The sequence below is a fragment of the Myxocyprinus asiaticus genome, chromosome 42 (assembly GCF_019703515.2).
Source record: "Myxocyprinus asiaticus isolate MX2 ecotype Aquarium Trade chromosome 42, UBuf_Myxa_2, whole genome shotgun sequence".
Classification (NCBI taxonomy): domain Eukaryota; kingdom Metazoa; phylum Chordata; class Actinopteri; order Cypriniformes; family Catostomidae; genus Myxocyprinus; species Myxocyprinus asiaticus.
The window spans coordinates 26,927,854-26,946,851 of NC_059385.1; the positions used below are offsets into that span (position 1 = coordinate 26,927,854).

At 37.6% G+C, this 18,998-nt stretch overlaps 1 protein-coding gene across 2 annotated transcripts in view; it reads right to left on the bottom strand.

Moving 5' to 3' along the window:
- The window catches only part of exd3 (exonuclease 3'-5' domain containing 3), an 85,894-nt gene that overhangs the window by 2,753 nt on the left and 64,143 nt on the right, over nucleotides 1-18,998 (bottom strand). The gene's annotated exons all lie outside the window — the stretch shown is intronic.

Genomic DNA, 18,998 nt, shown 5'->3' on the forward strand with positions numbered 1-18,998 from the left:
TGAGGTAAAATTTATATGAACGTGTAAGGGAAAGTGTATATCTAAGATCCTATAAAATGGAAGATTTTCCCATTTTTAATCACCTTTTTGCCTTCACTGTGACAAATGTATTTTTAAAAACACAAATATCCATGAAGTCTCTAAAGATATATGTGGTCATAAAACACATGCAGCATGATAATACATTTTTTTGATGGAGTGTAGCATGTTTGCCTCTAGTAAACAACATTTTTTATTTCATTCCTGGCTGTTTTTATTTCTGGCTGTGGTAGATGCATTTGTGAACCCAGATCAGGCAGAAATGTTTCAAACAGTCTGTTAAGTCACTTACCACACTCACAAGCGCGCGCGCGCACACACACACACACACACACACCCACACAAAGAGTTTGGCTCCAGTGACGCAAGCTAAGTGTGAGGTTAGAAGTTTGTGTCGCCTCTCATGAATTCACACCTCAGTGTGGCTTCTGTCTCATCCTAAGCGAGGAACCGATTCCCGACCCTTTTCAAACAACATATGGGTGCTAAAAGCCTCGTCACTAAACTCTCAGTCTCCACTCTCAGCAACACCAGCCAGACTGGGACATGTTGAAAAGGACACCTTAACAGGACAAATAGACAATTCAGTCACGGATTTCTGTCATTTGTGTGTTTGAAGGGTTTAAGGTGGGATTCTCCCCAAAGAAAAATGAAAAGAATTGAAAATGAAATGGAAATCTTCTGTTAAGAGAGATTAGTTAGTTTATGGTTGTTTAAAGCAATGTTCTGGGTTCAATACAAATTGACAAAAAATAAAATCGACTTTGTAAAGACAAACCTGAATCATGTTTACAGTAAAGCACTTACAACAGAAATGTAGGGGGCAATTGTACAGTAGCAAATGACAGTTAAATTACACAAACTGTCCTGGTCATATTTAATCCCAAATCAGTACAAGAAAATATAAAGTTATATTTTAAATAAAGACAATGAAGCTACATTTAGGACCGTAAAGTTTTTTCTCATTACTGTAACGTTTTATATATATATTTATTTCACAGACACACACACACACACACACACACACACACACTACTGGTCAAAAGTTTTGAAACACTCATTCACTCATTTTTTTTTTTTTTCACATTTTAGAATAATAGTAAAGTCATCAAGACTATGGAATAACATAAATGGAACTATGGGAATTATGTTGTGACTAAACAAAATCCAAAATAAATCAAAACTGTGTTATATTTTAGCATCTTCAAAGTAGTCACCCTTTGCCTAGAATTTGCGTACATGTACTCTTGACATTTTCTCAACCAACTTCTTGAGGTATCACCCTGGGATGCTTTTTAAACAGTATTGAAGGAGTTCCCATCTATGTTGGGCACTTAGTGGCTGCTTTTCTTAATTATTTGCTCCAAGTCATCAATTTCAAAAACTTTTTTTTTTATTAAATTTTTGTTTTATAATGAAATAAATTAATATGGTGGCACAATTATATTTTTGTCTACAAAACTAATTTAAAACATTTAAGCATACGCCTTCAGATCAAAAGATTTTTAAGATCATGTGAAACATTTCAGTCAAGTGTTTCAAAAGTTTTGACCAGTAGTGTTTATATATTTCCATATATATATATATATATATATAATTTGATTTTATCACACTACAATCATGTTAAAATGTATAATGTTTACATCTCGTGGCTATATTTTTGAAACATTGCATATTTTTATGTTTACAGATTGGCCCATTCACTTCCATTTTTTGTGCCTCACTGTAACCGTGATCTTTTTTTCTTCCTTTTTTTTTTTTTTAGAAACGAGGGCCGAGTCATAATTATTTTCCAAGTAATCCACATTATGCTACAAATGCTGTTGATTGAGCTTAACTTGTATTGCACCAGGAATATTCTGTTAACTTGTTTTAGAACCATGAACATTTCTTCAAAGTTTTTATAAATCGTTTTTATTTAATAATACAGTATGCCAGGAATTGTCATTTCTAAATGTAAATTACCACGGTTCATATATGTCTCCATGAAAACTGGATTCACTATTAGTTTGAAAAATATGTAGTCTGCACACTCGTAAGGTGCTTTGAAAAGCGAGACGTGTGTGTGTGTGTGACAGACACAGGTGCCCTTTGCAACCCCTGGCTGCTCACTCTCACGCTCTCTCCATTCCACCTTGAGAGATCCCTTCCCACACACTGCGAAAAACACACCGGCAACTATTTACCCAGCTCCTGAGTTTCCCATGCAAGAACAAGTTTAAACCTGCTCAGCCAACTCTCAGACTCATCCATGCACTGCTGCAACTCTTTCTCCATCTGTGTTTGCCTCCAAAACCACTTACGCAAGCTTTCACTCTTGAACGTACATAAACACGAGAGAGAGACAGTGAGGCGTGACTAGACTGAACCCGATGGCAAGTATGTCAATGCTATATGTAAGTGTTGTTATTATTGCAGATCCAGCTATGATTCAACTCTTGATTGTCAGACACTTTATACATTGTTGACTTTGATGTGCTTGCACATCAGAGCAGGCTTTTCTCTTGTTTTGAAGTCACCTTTGCGCTAAAGAATTCCAATATCATGTCATGATCTGGTCCTGAACATTTCCTCAACACTGTGAACATGTTGTAATTTGTGGTGTGTGTGTTAAGTCAAGCCTTACTATTACCACTGCTCATACATATGGTTAGGGTATTAAACTTCCGTGTATAACACTGTGTCTACTGTTAATCTCGTCAACGAAATTACTGAAAATTGACTTAAATTAATGAACGTGACAATTACATATTGACTAAGTTTACAGGACATTTACATCAAATTATGACTAAAATAATTAATTTACAATAAATTTGCTGTTAATATACAGCTATACAACATGTCGCTCTACAGTGTTGCACCTGGTAAGTACACCGTGTTGAGGCTAGGGTATCCTTCAATTTTTAGTATGCCATAACAACGCCTTTCAAAATATACTTTTTTGACCGTTAGCGCATGATTCATTTGACACATGCGCACTCCGACTGGTTTGTGCTACTCTTTAGTACAGTCAACGCCAGACGCATGTGCAGATGACACACACAGATGCGGACTGTCCACATGTCTACAAAAGCTAGGCTGTATGAGGGGAAAAGTAGTCCACGCATACTGTACTGATGCTGAAATTTGCATCACGTGTACTGTGTGCAAGATGTAGTGGCACGCGGAAGACTGAAGTATACTTAGGCCTTCAAAATTTGAGTATTAAACTTTGGTGGGTAACGCGTAACAGACACGAAAGTAATATAGAATCACGTGGCTTGTTGAAGAGAGGCTTGTTCTAAGCAATCCAATGATCAATTTTCACCTGGCGGCTGGTGGATGATAAAACAGGCACGCACAAAAAAAACAAAAAAACAATCTAATCAATAAAGAGTTACATTTAAAGAGCGACCTGAACCATATCTAATGACCAGAATATCACTGAAACGTGGTGGTGTCTATGATACCTAGCAACCTCCCAGAACACCCCCACAACTGTGTAGCAATGCCCTGGCAACCATCCACATCCCCCTAGCATTGTAGCGGCAAGCTTTGCATGGGCAAGCACCACGCACATTTTCTTCACAAAATGTAAAGGTAATCTAGTTACTAGTATGGTTAGCCATGTGTGAACTTTGTTGTGCCTAAGGTAAAGATTGTACAATTCACAAAGTTGATAAGATGTATCACTGTATCTGCAGCATAATTTGGGGGTATATGCTCCAGACATCACTCCCATATGAGGCCAACATTAGACTCCAACAGGCAAAAAACACTTCCAATTAGAGAGATGTGCTGAAAGAAGAAAGGGCCGATATAGCTCCCATAGAAAGGAGGTGGGGGAGGGGAAATGGAGGGAAAATATTCATTTTGACTCGCACAGACTCCTGTTCCCTCTCTCCCTCTCACTGCCGCTCCCATGGGAAAATCCTGGACTGCATACAGGCAGCTTGTGCTGTGGCTGGGTCACATGACCAAGCTTCTAACCAATGAGGGGATAGTCCTATGATTCAAACTGAAACAGAGGCAGGTGAGCGTGGGAACAAGACTAGGGTTTAGATTCCTGCCCTGTCGGCAATGCAAACCTCAGTCTTTGACACATTTGTGGCAAGCTTGGGCGGCCAATAACAACACTGGTGCAGTCTTAAGAATATTGGTATTTTGCACATGTGGGAAAAGAAATAAAACTTCAACATTACTCTTTAATCTCACACTTAAAGGAATGTTCCAGGTTCAATACAAGTTGAGCTCAATCGACAGCATTTGTGGCATAATGTTGATTACCACAACAAAACAAAACAAACAAAAAAATCATTTCGACTTGTCTCTCCTTTCTTTAAAAAAAAAAAAAAAAAGAAGCCAAAAATCGAGGTTATAGTGTGGCACTTACAATGCAAGTGAATTGGGGCCCAGTGTTCATACATTACATTTGTACATACCATCATCTTCCCACTGCTGCTATGCTTGATATATTTCCTATTTATATTTGACTTGTTTAATTCTGTGTACTTATGGTACTGGGTATTATTGTCTGTATTTATAGTCCGTATTTATTGTTGTCTTTGTTTACTACATGTTGCACTGTAGTTTCCGGAAGGAGCTGTCTTTTGTTTTTATCCATTCCCATGCGATGTGCTAAAAATGACAATAAAGCTGACTTTGACATTTTTGGATGGTTTTAAAGACAAAAAAGTAAAGCTTTTTATATATATGCACTACACTGTAACTGAGATTCGTCCTACGCCACCACGAGGACTTTGAGATTGGGAATTGGTCATTCCAAACTGGGGAGAAAAGGGGAGAAAGAAAACAATAAAAAAAACAAAAAAACAAGAGTGAGCAATTTTAGGTTAGGGTCGGGTTCGGGTTTCATTTTAAGATCCGTGCAAGACCTGTAGAAGAATCTCCACCATCGCATTGCATAGGCTACTGTTTGTGAAAAGATATGCGAATAAAAATTAATGCTGTACTGCGAAAATTGTTTTTGCATTTATTTTGAATGTAGTAAATAACAATTGTTCGATCATAAACTGCTGTTATTAAGTTTGAATGTGGAATATGATGATATTGAAGTCAAATATTATTAACTGTATGTGGGTTAATAATTTTAGCAGTTAAGACACGTATTGCATGCCTGATGGTAGTTTTCATTTTTATGTCACATTTCTCAGACTATAAAAGTGTTAAGCGCGTGAGCAGGTGTATTCATCAGCCTGTTACATGTCTGACACAATCATACAGGCCTTTTGAACCAAGTTAAAACTTGTTTTGCTGATAGTTCAGAAAGAACCTAAACGTAATTTCTTCATTGTAAACCATAGATAATATATCCCTTTTTAATAACTTTATTTTTAACTTTTACATTACAAAAATATTACTACATTATATAAGGCTTAAAACAAAGATAATAAAAACTGCAGTGCAGCTCATATCCACCATTGAAATCTGCTATTTAAAAGAACCCAGAGCTGTGGTTGCCTGTTGTGTGATGTCAGAGTAATTTCATCCATATAGTAAATCAGCCAAATGTTTAGATACATTTTATCATCTGCTATTTTTTTAAACAGTACTGCCCCCTTAAATTGTTCAAATGTAGCTACTTTTTCAAAAAGGTAGCTTGACTGCAGTTTAACTACACTAAATTAAAAGTAGCTTGTAGCTAGTGAAGCTACATTTTCCCCAACTCTAGTATATGATAATAATTCTGAACTGAACCTAAGGAACATCAAAAGACATTGAGAAGTAAACCAAAAGTTCAGTTCTCTTGGAGGTAATAAGATGCGAGACTGCTAGTTTACTTGAGGCATTAGTAGAAAGCTCATCAGTGTTGACCTCGCTCTCTCTCTCCAGTGACCCTGCCTCGAGGTGGTTTAGATTAGTGTTGTTGTCTGTGCTAATGGTCTGTTCATTGCCCAGAAAGCTGAACCTAACTGCTCTGGACAGTTGGACAGGACACAGTCGCCATGCAATCTGCTCCGACACTTCTCTCTTTTTCTAACAACATACATGTGTGCAGAAAAGGCTCCCCTGTTGGTCTTGGAACAACACACACCCAGAAAGCTTCTTGGCAGCACTGGACAAGGGGGGCTGGTTAGGGACTGGAGCTCTGCAGAGAAACACGGGAGCTGGGAAATAATGGCCTGTGAGGAGACTCTTTGTGTGGGCTTTAGCTGCAGGGCTCAGGGAGGCACTGGCGGTTTTGTGTGGTAGCTTGGCCTCTGTGAAGCCAGCCTTTCCACCAACCCCATTGATACTTGCCCCCTTCTCATAGCTGAGCTCTTTAGCACTGCCCAAATAGGGGGATAATAGACCCACTACGAGCCTTGAAACCAAGAATGGTTGATAGCTCTTTCTTTTCTCTCGCTCCTCTCATTCTTTCGTCTCAGGCGGTCAGATCAATGACTCTTATATACTTCCAGAAACAAATACCCTTGAGGATGTCGCAGGGGAATTTTGAATTTAGATGAGAGTTAGAACTAGGGCTGGGTGATATATCATATATTTACTATATATTGGATTTTTTTGTTGCAGATATAAAATTAACCAACACTGTGAATATTGCATTGGTCCAAATTCGCCTCCAACATAATGTACTAGTAGGCTAGTTTTCTCTCTCTCCTTGTGTCATGACTCGTGAGTTTGAGAGCATTAAGACAGATATTTTATAATAATTTATAATTTAAACATCAGTAGCAAAAATGCTGGTATAGAGCTGAGAAAATCGATTCATTTCAAAGAATCAGTTCTGTCGAACTGGTTGAATTTGTGAACTGGTTCAAAACCTTGATTTCATTATTCGTTCATATCACTCAAAAATGTTCACAACATACCCATGTGGTATTTTACTTGTTTTAGTAAAAACATATATGAAGGTAGATATAGTTTATTACTATGTATTGTTATACTGGTGCATACAAATAAAAATTATTAAATATAATTCTTGTGTTCATTTATTCAAAAACAGTATGGAAAGTAAATTATTTTAGTCTAGATTTTTTACTGTATTTTACTTCTTGATTTTCACACTTCTAAACCATTTCAGAGAAAATTTAAAATTTAAATAAACATAGTCAATAATATCAAAGATATACATTTTTAGCTATATTGCCAAGCCTCTTTTGGGACTCAAAAGTAAAGTTTGACACTGTTTGATTGTTATTGAGAGCTGCCAGGTTGAGATTAAATATTCTCCCACAAATTGAAGATTATGTTGAATCTGGAGAATACAGAGTGGCTTCATAGCACAGATAAACTCATAGAGAGAATGAAAGAAAGAGAGAAACTGTGGTCAAGGTTGTGGTGTCACACAGTCTTCCCACCACACCCACAGTAATTCACAGTGGTATTTGTCCCATCCTGTCTCTCGGGGTCTTGTCATGGGAGCGCCACCAGATTCTGTTGCGCAAGCCTCGTGCTACATTTCACACCTCTGTTTCTTCCCTCGTTCGCTTCGCTCTCTGTAACCAACACATTTAAGCATGTTTGGAATGCTATTGTGAAGTCTTCATGATTCATTCTCAACTGTAAATATCGACAATGGCAGCCCTGAAGGTGGGGATGAGCCTGAGAAAGACGTGGGATGACTGGTGCCCATCCCACTCCACTGAGCACCACAGATTTTTAGACCCCGCAGGCTGACAAAAAAAGAGTTTTCAGACCACAGGGTGGGTCAACAGTTTGAAAACTCAAAGTTTGGAAAATCCAGCTGTGCGGGTTTGTTTTTCCAATTACCCCTCTACGCTCTACAAAAAAACCCTCCTTACCTTTGTTAACCTAGCATGCATTTATCTACCAGTCTGCCGTGCACAAGAAACATCGAAATGAGGGACAACTGTTCAAAAACTACAGAGGTGCAAAACAATATTTTTTTAAAATCGACTATGGTAGGTTGCCTAAATGACTAGTCAGCAGTTAAAAAAGTTTTGTATAAATAAGCTGGTTTAGGGTTCACCTGACCCTAATCAGACTCATTTCTTAAGGCTTAATCACATTTACCTTTGCATGCCGAAATTCTGCAGGTGAAATCCACGCATCTCAATGGGAAACCACACAACCAGGAATTTCACCTTATTGAAATTTTGTTGAACTTTGACATGAAAATTAGTTGTTGGACAACTAGTTGACCATCGTGACCCATCCCTATTGAAAACCCATCGAAAATCTGTCTTTGCCAGTGTATATTTTTCCCATTACCCCTATGTCAAAGTGACACAAAGGTGCTGAGCGTACAAAAATCTGGAAAACGGTTTTGTGAACATGAAGGCTCACTGTGCTGTGGCATAAGAGTGCAAATGAGGACCAATGAGCTTGATCTTCTCACAAAGATAATCTTGCACGCAAACACACAGCGTCGGGGACATAAAGTGAAATGAAAGGGTGTGAGGGGAGAGAGGTCAAGTGCTAATGATGCTGGATAAGACATGACAGCCTGAGAGGAGAAAAACGACTTCAAAGCGTCCCTTTTCCGAGTGTTGGTGTCCACAAGTAAAGGACAAAAACAGAAGGCTTTGAGATGGCAGCAGGGTTGGACAAAAAGATGTGTGAGAGAGAAACAAGAACAAGGGTGTAGAAAGGAAATGGGACAAGATGGTGAACAAAAGCCTGGGGGGAAGTATCTAGAAGAAGGGGGAGATGAAGTGGAAGCGCTGAGGTAGAGGAGTGTTGGGGGTTGGGTTCAGGGTTCACCTCGGGTGTGAATGCGAAGAGGTGAAGCCTAAAAAGGCCTGAGAGAGTTCCTGTGTCACAGACCTCATCACCAAGCTCTCACCACCCCTCCTTCTCCTGCGTCCTGGTCGGTCCTGCTAAATTCCCCAGGGCCAGAGGCTGTCCCCTTTCGGTCTTCAGTGACACAATCATTATGAGTGTGGGAACTGAATCTGTCCCTCTCTAAGTGCCCCCACAACTCTGTTGCTCCGCCCCACCACAGTCCCTCAATCACCCCCACCAACTCCAGCTCTCTTTGCCCCCTGCTCTCCACTGATATCTCTCGGTGCTGGACCCCAGTAATCCCCCCCACCCCTTCCTCCCATGCAACAGAGCTACTATCTCCCTCAGCAGAGCTGTCTTTCCCGGTTTCTGTCAAACACCCCAACCCCCCATCCCAATCGTCCTCCATCCCTGACGCTATCTCCTCGCCGATAACCATGGGAACTGCTCTGTGGGAACCGGCTGGACCAGCCCGGCTCACCAAAATAGATGAAGAAAAGACTGAGAAAAAAATTGGTGAGAGAGAGCAAGAGACATACCTCCCAGAGGGACAGTTTAAACAGATGGATAGAGACAGGTACGCAACCGGACCAATCAGGATCTCACTGGGTAAGGTGAGGGAGGGGGGCGCAGGAAAGTTCTCACACAGCGGTGGAGTTTGTCGCTTTGATTTCAGGCTCTTCAGCCTACTGCTTTTACACTGTGGCATTGGGGCCTTCGGTGACCCCTCTCTTTGTAATGGAGATCTTCAAAGAGGGCAGAAATCTAGAGATCAAAAGTGGTAGGATATCGAGAAGAAAGTCTGATAACAGTCCTGGCAGGTAATTAACATAACCCAGCATGCTTTGGTTTGCCAATGAACAGGCTAATATTGCAAGTTCAGATGATATCACTGGGGAATCCCTTTTATTCATCAAAGGTGAAACGGATGATGTTAACCTCGGCACCGCCTCCTTTTCCTTATGCGCAAGCACTATGGGCGCAGTAGTGTGATTCTTGTGAGAAAACAGACTTTCCTCAGATAGGGGACGTAAGGGAGGGAAGAGAAAAGGGGTGAGCGTGCATCTTTTCTTGTCTGAATTTGGCCTTTTTTTCCATTCCAATTTTATTCAACGTCATTCAGTACTCTGGGCTCTTGTAAGCCTTTCCCAAGCCAGAGAGACTGACCCAAGTGGTGTCCATATACCTCGACTGTCCCATGGGGCGGGGGGTAGCTGCTCCTTGACTCTTCCCACCCCAAACTGCCCAGCTCTCCCAAAGCAAACAGACTTCCAACCCTTGTTAACATCAGCCGGATCAGGCACAGAGGAAGCACTGCCAGCCTCTGTTGACCCCTATTCCCAAGCCCGACCCGGAGAGGGCTTCCAAGTAACAAGCGCAGTATGCATGAATATAAGCAAATCAAAAAATGATTGCAATAGTGCAAATCTCTCATACTCCCAAAAGCAAAGCTACTGTTCAATAATCTCGCTCACTAACTACACAAGCACACTATGGTTCGCAATTCTTTCCCTCATTAACAAACAAAGAAACAAACACAGAATAGCTGTGGGGTACTGGGGCTGTTATAGCTCACACGCTGAAGTGACAGGCTTCAACGGGGGTCCCATTTTTAGTGTCTCAATAGGCATCTACACTGTGCAAGTGCGCAGACTAGCCACAAACAGAATCAATCACAAGTTCAACAAAATTCCCATGGTCTGCAAGGCAATATTAGCGACAACAGATATAACAACCCCATTAACCTAAGAAACTGTGCTTTGGACAATGATAGTTAGAAATGCATCCATCAAATTCTACATTGAAACCTATTCCTTCCCTAGTGCATGTGCTTTTTAATGTGGACTGCAGCCCAATTTAAGTAAACTATCAAATGTTTGCTGTTGAGAAAACAATGCATTACTATATGTACATTTCCCCCATTTGGACCCTTTAAGGAATATCATATAATGTTGATTACCACAAAAAATTATTTTGACTCATTCCTCCTTTTCTTAAAAAATAAAATAAATGCAAAAAAACTAAACTTGGTTACAGTGAGGCAAATGGAAGTGAATGGGGCCAATTTTTGGATGGTTTAAAGGCAGAAATGTGAAACTTAAATCTTTTGTTAAAACACCTGTATTATTTAGACTGTAAAGTTGTTTAAACTGTTTCTACGGTCGTTTTAGGGTTTACAGTGTTACATCCTCATGGCACCAAAGTTGAAAAATTGGATATAACTTTATACAGAAAAGTTTTATAAGTGATTTTATCACACTAAAATTAAGTTAACACGCATATTGTTTGGGTGTTGTGGCTATACTTTTTAAATAGTGAGTATTTTAGCTTTTTTTGGATTGGCCCCATTGACTTCCATCTTAAATGCCTCATTGTAACCCTGTTTTTTGCTTTATTTTAAGAAAAGGAGGGGTGAGTAATTTTTGTGGTAATCAACATTATCACAAATGCTGTCGAATGAGCTTAAACGTACTCAGTGTTGGGTAAGATACTTTGAAACTGTAGTTTAACAAAGCTACAAGCTAATCATAATTTAAAGTAGTTAAGCTACAAAAAGTATTTAATACATTTAATCAATAAATAGATTTATACATTTAATAAAGGCCATAAAATAAAACACAACAACATAAAATAAAAACAGAAAAGGTCACGTCATTAAAAAAAAAAAAATATATATATATATATATATATATATATATATATATATATATATATATATATATATATATATATATATATATACACACACACACACACACACACACACACACATATATATACACACACTACTGGTCAAAAGTTTTGAAACTCATTCTTTATTATAATTGTTTTTTCATATTTTAGAATAACAGTAAAGTCATTAAAACTATGGAATAACATAAATGGAACTATGGGAATTATGTTGTGACTAAAAATCCAAAATAAATCAAAACTGTGTTATATTTTAGCATCTTCTTTTTTTAATTAAATGTTTGATTTATAATGCAATAAATTAATATGGTGGCACAATTATATTTTTGTCTACAAAACTAATTTCAAACATTTAAGCATACGCCTTCAGATCAAAAGATTTTTAAGATCATGAGAAACATTTCAGTCAAGTGTTTCAAAGCTTTTGACCGGTAGTGTATATATATATATATATATACACACTGGCGGCCAAAACTTTGGAATAATGTACAGATTTTACTGTTTTTGAAGGAAACTGGTACTTTATTCACCAAAGTGGCATTCAACTGATCACAATGTATAGTCAGGACATTAATAAAGTGAAAAATTACAATTAAAATTTGAAAAAAAAAAAAAAAAATGTCAGAACTTCTTAAACTACTTCAAAGAGTTCTCATCAAAAAAATCCTCCACCTGCAGCAATGACAGCTTTGCAGATCCTTGGCATTCTAGCTGTCAGTTTGTCCATATACTCAGGTAACATTTCACCCCACACTTCCTGTAGCACTTGCCATAGATGTGGCTGTCTTGTCGGGCACTTCAGGCACCTTACAGTCTAGCTGATCCCACAAAAGCTCAATGGGGTTAAGATCCATAACACTCTTTTCCAATTATCTGTTGTCCAATGTCTGTTTCTTTGCCCACTCTAACCTTTTCTTTTTGTTTTTCTGTTTAAAAAGTGTTTTTTCTTTGCAATTCTTCCCATAAGGCCTGCACCCCTGAGTCTTCTCTTTACTGTTGTACATGAAACTGGTGTTGAGCGGGTAGAATTCAATGAAGCTGTCAGCTGAGGACATGTGAGGCGTCTATTTCTCAAACTAGAGACTCTGATGTACTTATCCTCTTGTTTAGTTGCACATCTGTCCTTCCACATCTCTTTCTGTCCTTGTTAGAGCCAGTTGTCCTTTGTCTTTGAAGACTGTAGTGTACACCTTTGTATGAAATCTTCAGTTTTTTTCAGCCTTCATTCCTCAAAACAATGACTGACTGACGAGTTTCTAGAGAAAGCTGTTTCTTTTTTGCCATTTTTGACCTAATATTGACCTTAAGTCATGCCAGTCTATTGCATAACTGTGGCAACTCAAAAACAAACACAAAGACAATGTTAAGCTTCATTTAATGAACCAAATAGCTTTCAACCATGTTTGATATAATGGCAAGTGATTTTCTAGTACCAAATTAACAATTTAGCATGATTACTCAAGGATAAGGTGTTGGAGTGATGGCTGCTGGAAATGGGCCTGTCTAGATTTGATCAAAAATGACTTTTTTCAAATAGTGACGGTTTTTTACATCAGTAATGTCCTGACTATACTTTGTGATCAACTTCGGTGAATTAAAGTACCAATTTCCTTCCGAAACAGCAAAATCTGCCCATTATTACAAACTTTTAGCCGCCAGTGTGTGTGTGTATATATATATATATATATGACTATACTTCACACTTTTCAGTCCTCCTGTTGTGCCCAGGTTTAGCCTACTTCCCTAAAGATCACATTTTTATGACAAACTCTCCTTGGGCTGATGTTTTGTGCTTGTCACATAATATTTAGTATGGATAATATGTAAATAGAGACACATGGCTTGTTTCGTCCCTCACCTGTGTTTTTGTTCATTGTATTTTCTGACTTTTTTGTCATTGACACGCAAGTGCCAGCTTTACAGGTCACATACAGAGGTTGCACTACAAATATCTTACAGACTGAGTTGTAAAATATCCATCATGGTCATACTAATTTAAATATCCCTGATATATAGTATATTTGATGTTGTCTCTATATAGTCAACATTTTCAGTTAAAAATGGCTTTGCGTAGTAAGTGTGAGTCTGGTGCTCTATTTAATAATTTGCAGAGTAGGGGAACATACTTTTAAAAGTGAACTTACGTTATTGATGTTTCTTACTGAAAGCGGCAGGGCACATCTAGCGATCTCTTTCCCGTGCACACATACAGCACGTGGACAGCGAGGCAGGTGGGACAGAGAGAACGTGTAAAAAAAAGTGTTTTGAAAGAGTGTGTGCTCTGCCGCTCTATTCCAGAAAATTCACGTAAGGGCACATATATGTGTGAAAACTGATGTGCATATCAAAAACACAGAATGTATGATTGTAGAAAGCACATCAATATGAAGACAAAGCCTAATCCCGGTCATTTAAAGGTTGAAATCCTGGCCGGACACTTTTTTCAGGTAGTCACAAAAAGAGGAGAAGTCAGAGAAAAAAGGACATATGGTCACCCTATAACAGATAGAAATAGAATACATGCAACAAAAAATTCATGCCATAATTTGCCATGCCACATTTCTTTTACCAGTCATTTTATGTATTTCATAATCATAGTTAAATGCTACAAAATAGTTATGCATTATAGGAATGATTTATCTCGTTGCTTCCAGTAATGCACAGATAATGAGAAACGAAATAAAAATATTCAGAACAGAAAATAAATCCCTCAAATGGCAATAACTCATTGAATTGTTTTATTTTAAAAAAATAAAGGTAAATACATTGTTGTGTTGTCTATTAATAACAAAGTGTCTGAAACATTCTTGGTGTTCTTTTATCATTTTCAGATTTAACCACCTCTGTAGATCTTGTAAAAGTAAACAAACTGTGGTTGGTCGTTCTAGTGTTATTATAGTTAATGAAAACGAAAATAAAAATGTACTAAAATCATTTTCATTAACTAAAATAAAAATATTTTTTATTATTTTTTTAATTTTTTTTATTATTGGGAAAAAACTGAAACTAAACTAAAATAATTTTTCATAACTCCAAAAATAACTAAAATAAAATAAAAATGATCTGAAGTTCATTTTAGTTGTAGTTTTTGATATACTAGGGTGAATATGGGCAAAGTGGGACAATTTAGGAAATTGTACATTTTTTGACACTTTGAATTATGATCTAAACGACACATAACCTAAGATTATACCTTTGAAGAAAGTTTAGGTTGTCTTCTACCTTTGTCAAAAGCAAAAATGAAGAAAAATACAATACTGGGATGTAGAACCTTTGAACCCTCTTTTGACCAAACCCAAGATTTGTTTTTAAGCAGTACTAGTAAAGTGGGACAGAGGAAAAATGATTCTCTAGAAAATATCTACATCTATTTGGAATACATTTTTATATTTTCATCTACACTTTCACATCATGAGATTAAGTTAACTTATACTTTTTTTATAACCTTAAGATTTGTCATTTTCTTTACCATTGCTTTTCCCACCAGTGGTCATGAAATGAGCTCTGCCACACATCCTAAAATAAAATCATCAATTTAAAACCTCAAAAAGATAAAGGGATAGTTGACCCAAAAATGAAAATTCTCTCATCACTTATTCACCCTCATGCCATCCCAGATGTGTATGACTTTCTTTCTTCTGAAGAACACAAACAAAGATTGTTTTGAAGAATATTTCAGCTCTGTAGGTCCATACAATGCGAGTCAACAAGGTCCAAAACTCTGAAGCTCCAAAAAGCACATAAAGGCAGCATAAAAATAATCCATAAGTGGTTTAATCAATGTCTTCTGTTTTGGGTGAGAACAGACCAAAGTGTAACTCCTTTTTCACTGTACATCTTGCCATTGCAGTCTACAGGAACGATCATGATTTCAAGCTCGATTACACTTACTAGTACAGTTCACAGAGTGCTAGATGGTGCTGGGAAATATAATCAAGATTGAAATCATGATTGCCAAGGAGACTGCTGATGTCAAGGTTTACTGTAAAAAAGGACTTTAATATTGATCTGTTTCTCACCCACACCTATTATATATACGCTTCTGAAGACATCAATTAAATCACTGGAGTCATATAGATTACTTTTAAGCTGCCTTTATGTGCTTTTTGGAACTTTAAAGTTTTGGCCACTATTGACTTGCTTTGTATAGACCTACAGAGCTGAAATATTCTTCTAAAAATCTTCATTTGAGTTCAGCAGATGAAAGAAATTCATACACATCTGGGATGGAATGAGGGTGAGTAAATGATAAGAGAACTTTTACATTTTGGGGGAACTATTCCTTTAATGGTTTACTCCACCAAGATTAGTTTAGTAATGATTTATTTATATATTTTTAAATTTTTATCCCCTTTTCTCCAAATTTGGAATGCCCAATTCCCACTACTTAGTAGGTCCTCGTGGTGGCGCGGTTACTCACCTCAATCCGGGTGGCGGAAGACAAGTCTCAGTTGCCTCCACTTTTGAGACCGCCAATCCATGCATCTTATCACGTGGCTCATTGTGCATGACACCACAGAGACTCACAGCATGAGGAGGCTCATGCTACTCTCCGCGATCCACGCACAACTTACCATGCGCCCCATTGAGAGCAAAAACCACTAATCGCGACCACGAGGAGGTTACCCCATGTGACTCTACCATCCCTAGGAACCCGGCCCATATGGTTGCTTAGGAGACCGGGCTGGAGTCACTCAGCACACCCTGGATTCGAACTCGCGACTCCAGGGGTGGTAGTCAGCGTCAATACAGCTAAGCTACCCAGGCCTCCTAGTAATGATTTATAATCATTTAAGGAAATAAATATGGCTACAATGTGGATCAGGCTTAAATGGCCTTTGTCACTTTACCCATATTCACCCTATATTATACAATTTGCAACATGTACAATCCACATTAAACATGAAAATACCACTAGATAGCGGTAACACAAGACTGTCCTGAGAAATGTAATGATATTAACTTATTAAATTACACCAGTAAAATCTCAGCTTTGGCAGCCATATAAAATACTAAAACCAAAATAAAAACTAACTAAACTAAAAAACACTGAGAAAACTAATACTAAACAAAAACTAACAGACAAACTGTGAAAAATAACAAAAACTAAACTAAATTGTTATGACAAATTGAATATAAAATAGAAATAAAAAACTAAATAAAAAATCCCAAACTATAACAACACTGGGTCGCTCTACATAACCATCAGACAGCCTCTTCTTATCCAAGTGAGACATAATTAGCTGCCGGTAATGCACTATTTTAGTTTATTATCTGTCGTTACAAAAGAAGACGCTACCTGATTGGGAAGATCGGATCATTTTACTGACTTGAATCTTTGAGTCTCGTTCAGAAAAATGAACGAAACTTTATTCAAGTCATTTCGTTCATTTGAGCAGAATTAACTTAAAATGTTACATTTTCAATAGCCAAATCCCCCCCAACACGTCTACTTAAGCAAACTTTGATTATAGTCCCAATAAGGAAAAATTGATAATGCAGCCAAGGACAAATTATGAGAAACAGAAATGATTAGTTCACCTCTGGAATCTTCTTGTCCGAGTCGTTTGTTCTTTTGTCACGTGACAAAAGAACAAACGACTCGGATCAGATGACTCAAGAGGTGAACTAATCATTTCTGTTTGCTGTGTGAGCAATGCATAGCGTATACGGCTGTCACGTGACAAAAGAACGAACGACTCGGACCAGATGACTCAAGAGGTGAACTAATCTTGTTGTTTCCTGTACAGCGCCAATGCAGTTTTCACATAACAAACGAACGGAGGTTGCGCAATGCACATGCGCGGCCAACACAAAATGAACGAATCACTCTCTGAGACTACTCGTTGTTCTGTTTCACATAAAAGATTTGTTCAAAATAAACAAATCGTTCATGAACGACCCAACACTAATTCTAAGCAGCAGCCGGAATACGCTGTAAATTCGTCAGATATTTTGCAGGTAGAATTTTGGCTTCTATGCAATAAAGACAGCTATTAGTTATAATCTGACCAACATAATGTAGCATTTGGTCACGCTACACCGCTACTTGCTGGAAAATGTAGCTCACTACTGGAAAAGCTACACTGTTGTAAAAGCAGCTGAGCTACTGTCAAGCTACTGAAAAATGTAGTTAAGTTAGTAGTGTCGCTACTTGTAGTTAGCTAATCCCAAACACTGCTTGTACTTAATTCAAACTTGTATTGTCACTCAAGTCAAAATGTATGAATTCAGTTGTATTAGATAACAAAATATCAAACCACATGATTTCTGCAAACAAACAATTTATCTAGTTATGTTAGATATTTTCCCAGTCCCCTTACACAATTATATAGAATATATGATTTTTGAGATTATGATTTTTATGTGAATCTAATTATATGAATCCATTTAATAAGAATCATAGGTTAATATTAATAGTTTTTAAATAATTTAGCAATACAGGCTACAAAAAGAATAATAATAAAATAATAAAATCCATTAAAAAAGGCATTTTACCATGATTTTTCTTTTTTTTTCCTTCTCTTTACATTGCCATTTTACACACAAGTTTGGAAATATAACAGCTTGGGCTATACAATAAATACACAATTAGTCTGTTTGTCAAGTTGTCTTCATTTTGAACAGTGGGCCTTTCTATTGTTTTATCATTTTAAAACCTGACAAACTTCTTTTGTTAAATGTTTTGCTTTAAGTGAGCTAGTGCTAGCTTTCTTTAAAATAAATGCCACTCAGTTTGATATTTTGTTATCTAATGCAATGACATTTAGACATTTTTGTTTTGTGTGTGTGGCTTAAGTGTCCACATACTTTTGGGGCCCCTGTAACTCTCAATTATTCAGTTTGTGCAGAGCCCTTACAAATAAATTTCTTGCAAAGGTAAAATTACAGAAAAGCCCACTTGTTTAAAGTAAGAGAACCATTGAGATAAACATGGCTTAATCTAGATGACCAACTAAGCCCCATTTAGCTGCTCAACTAAAGCAAAGTAGTATAGCATTTACACTGGCAACAGCAGGCAAGTCTGCAGAGCTGCAGTGAACCCTGCCTGCACTTTGGAGGCATGCTGAGTCATTTTCAGAATGTATGCTCATGAAAGTTGACTAGAAATAAAAATGGGTTTGAATGATAGCTTTTGGAAAAATATAACTCTCTGTAGTTTGCAACAACATGGAAACTTGCAGATAAATTCAGGAGATGGAAAAGCTGACAGATATACACACATGGTGACAGTCTGTCTCCCTTTCACGGTAAATCATAGACACACATGATGTCTTCCTCCACACACACCATTCATAAGAATGACTGCACTGAGCAACCCTCCTTGAGCACAGCTCATAAAAATGCCCATCAACACACACTTTCACAAGTGTCTATTAGGGAGGGACAAAGAGAATAGACAGCAAGAGATAGAAGGAAAAAAGAGCGAATGAGAAGTGGGGAAGTGTGAAAGGAGCAAGTAAAAAAACATTGTAAATATAGTAAACATTGTATATACTAGGGGTGTAATGGTTCAAATTTCTCACGTTTCAGCTTGTATCACGGTTTAAGGGTCACGGTTTCGGTACGGTTCAGTATAT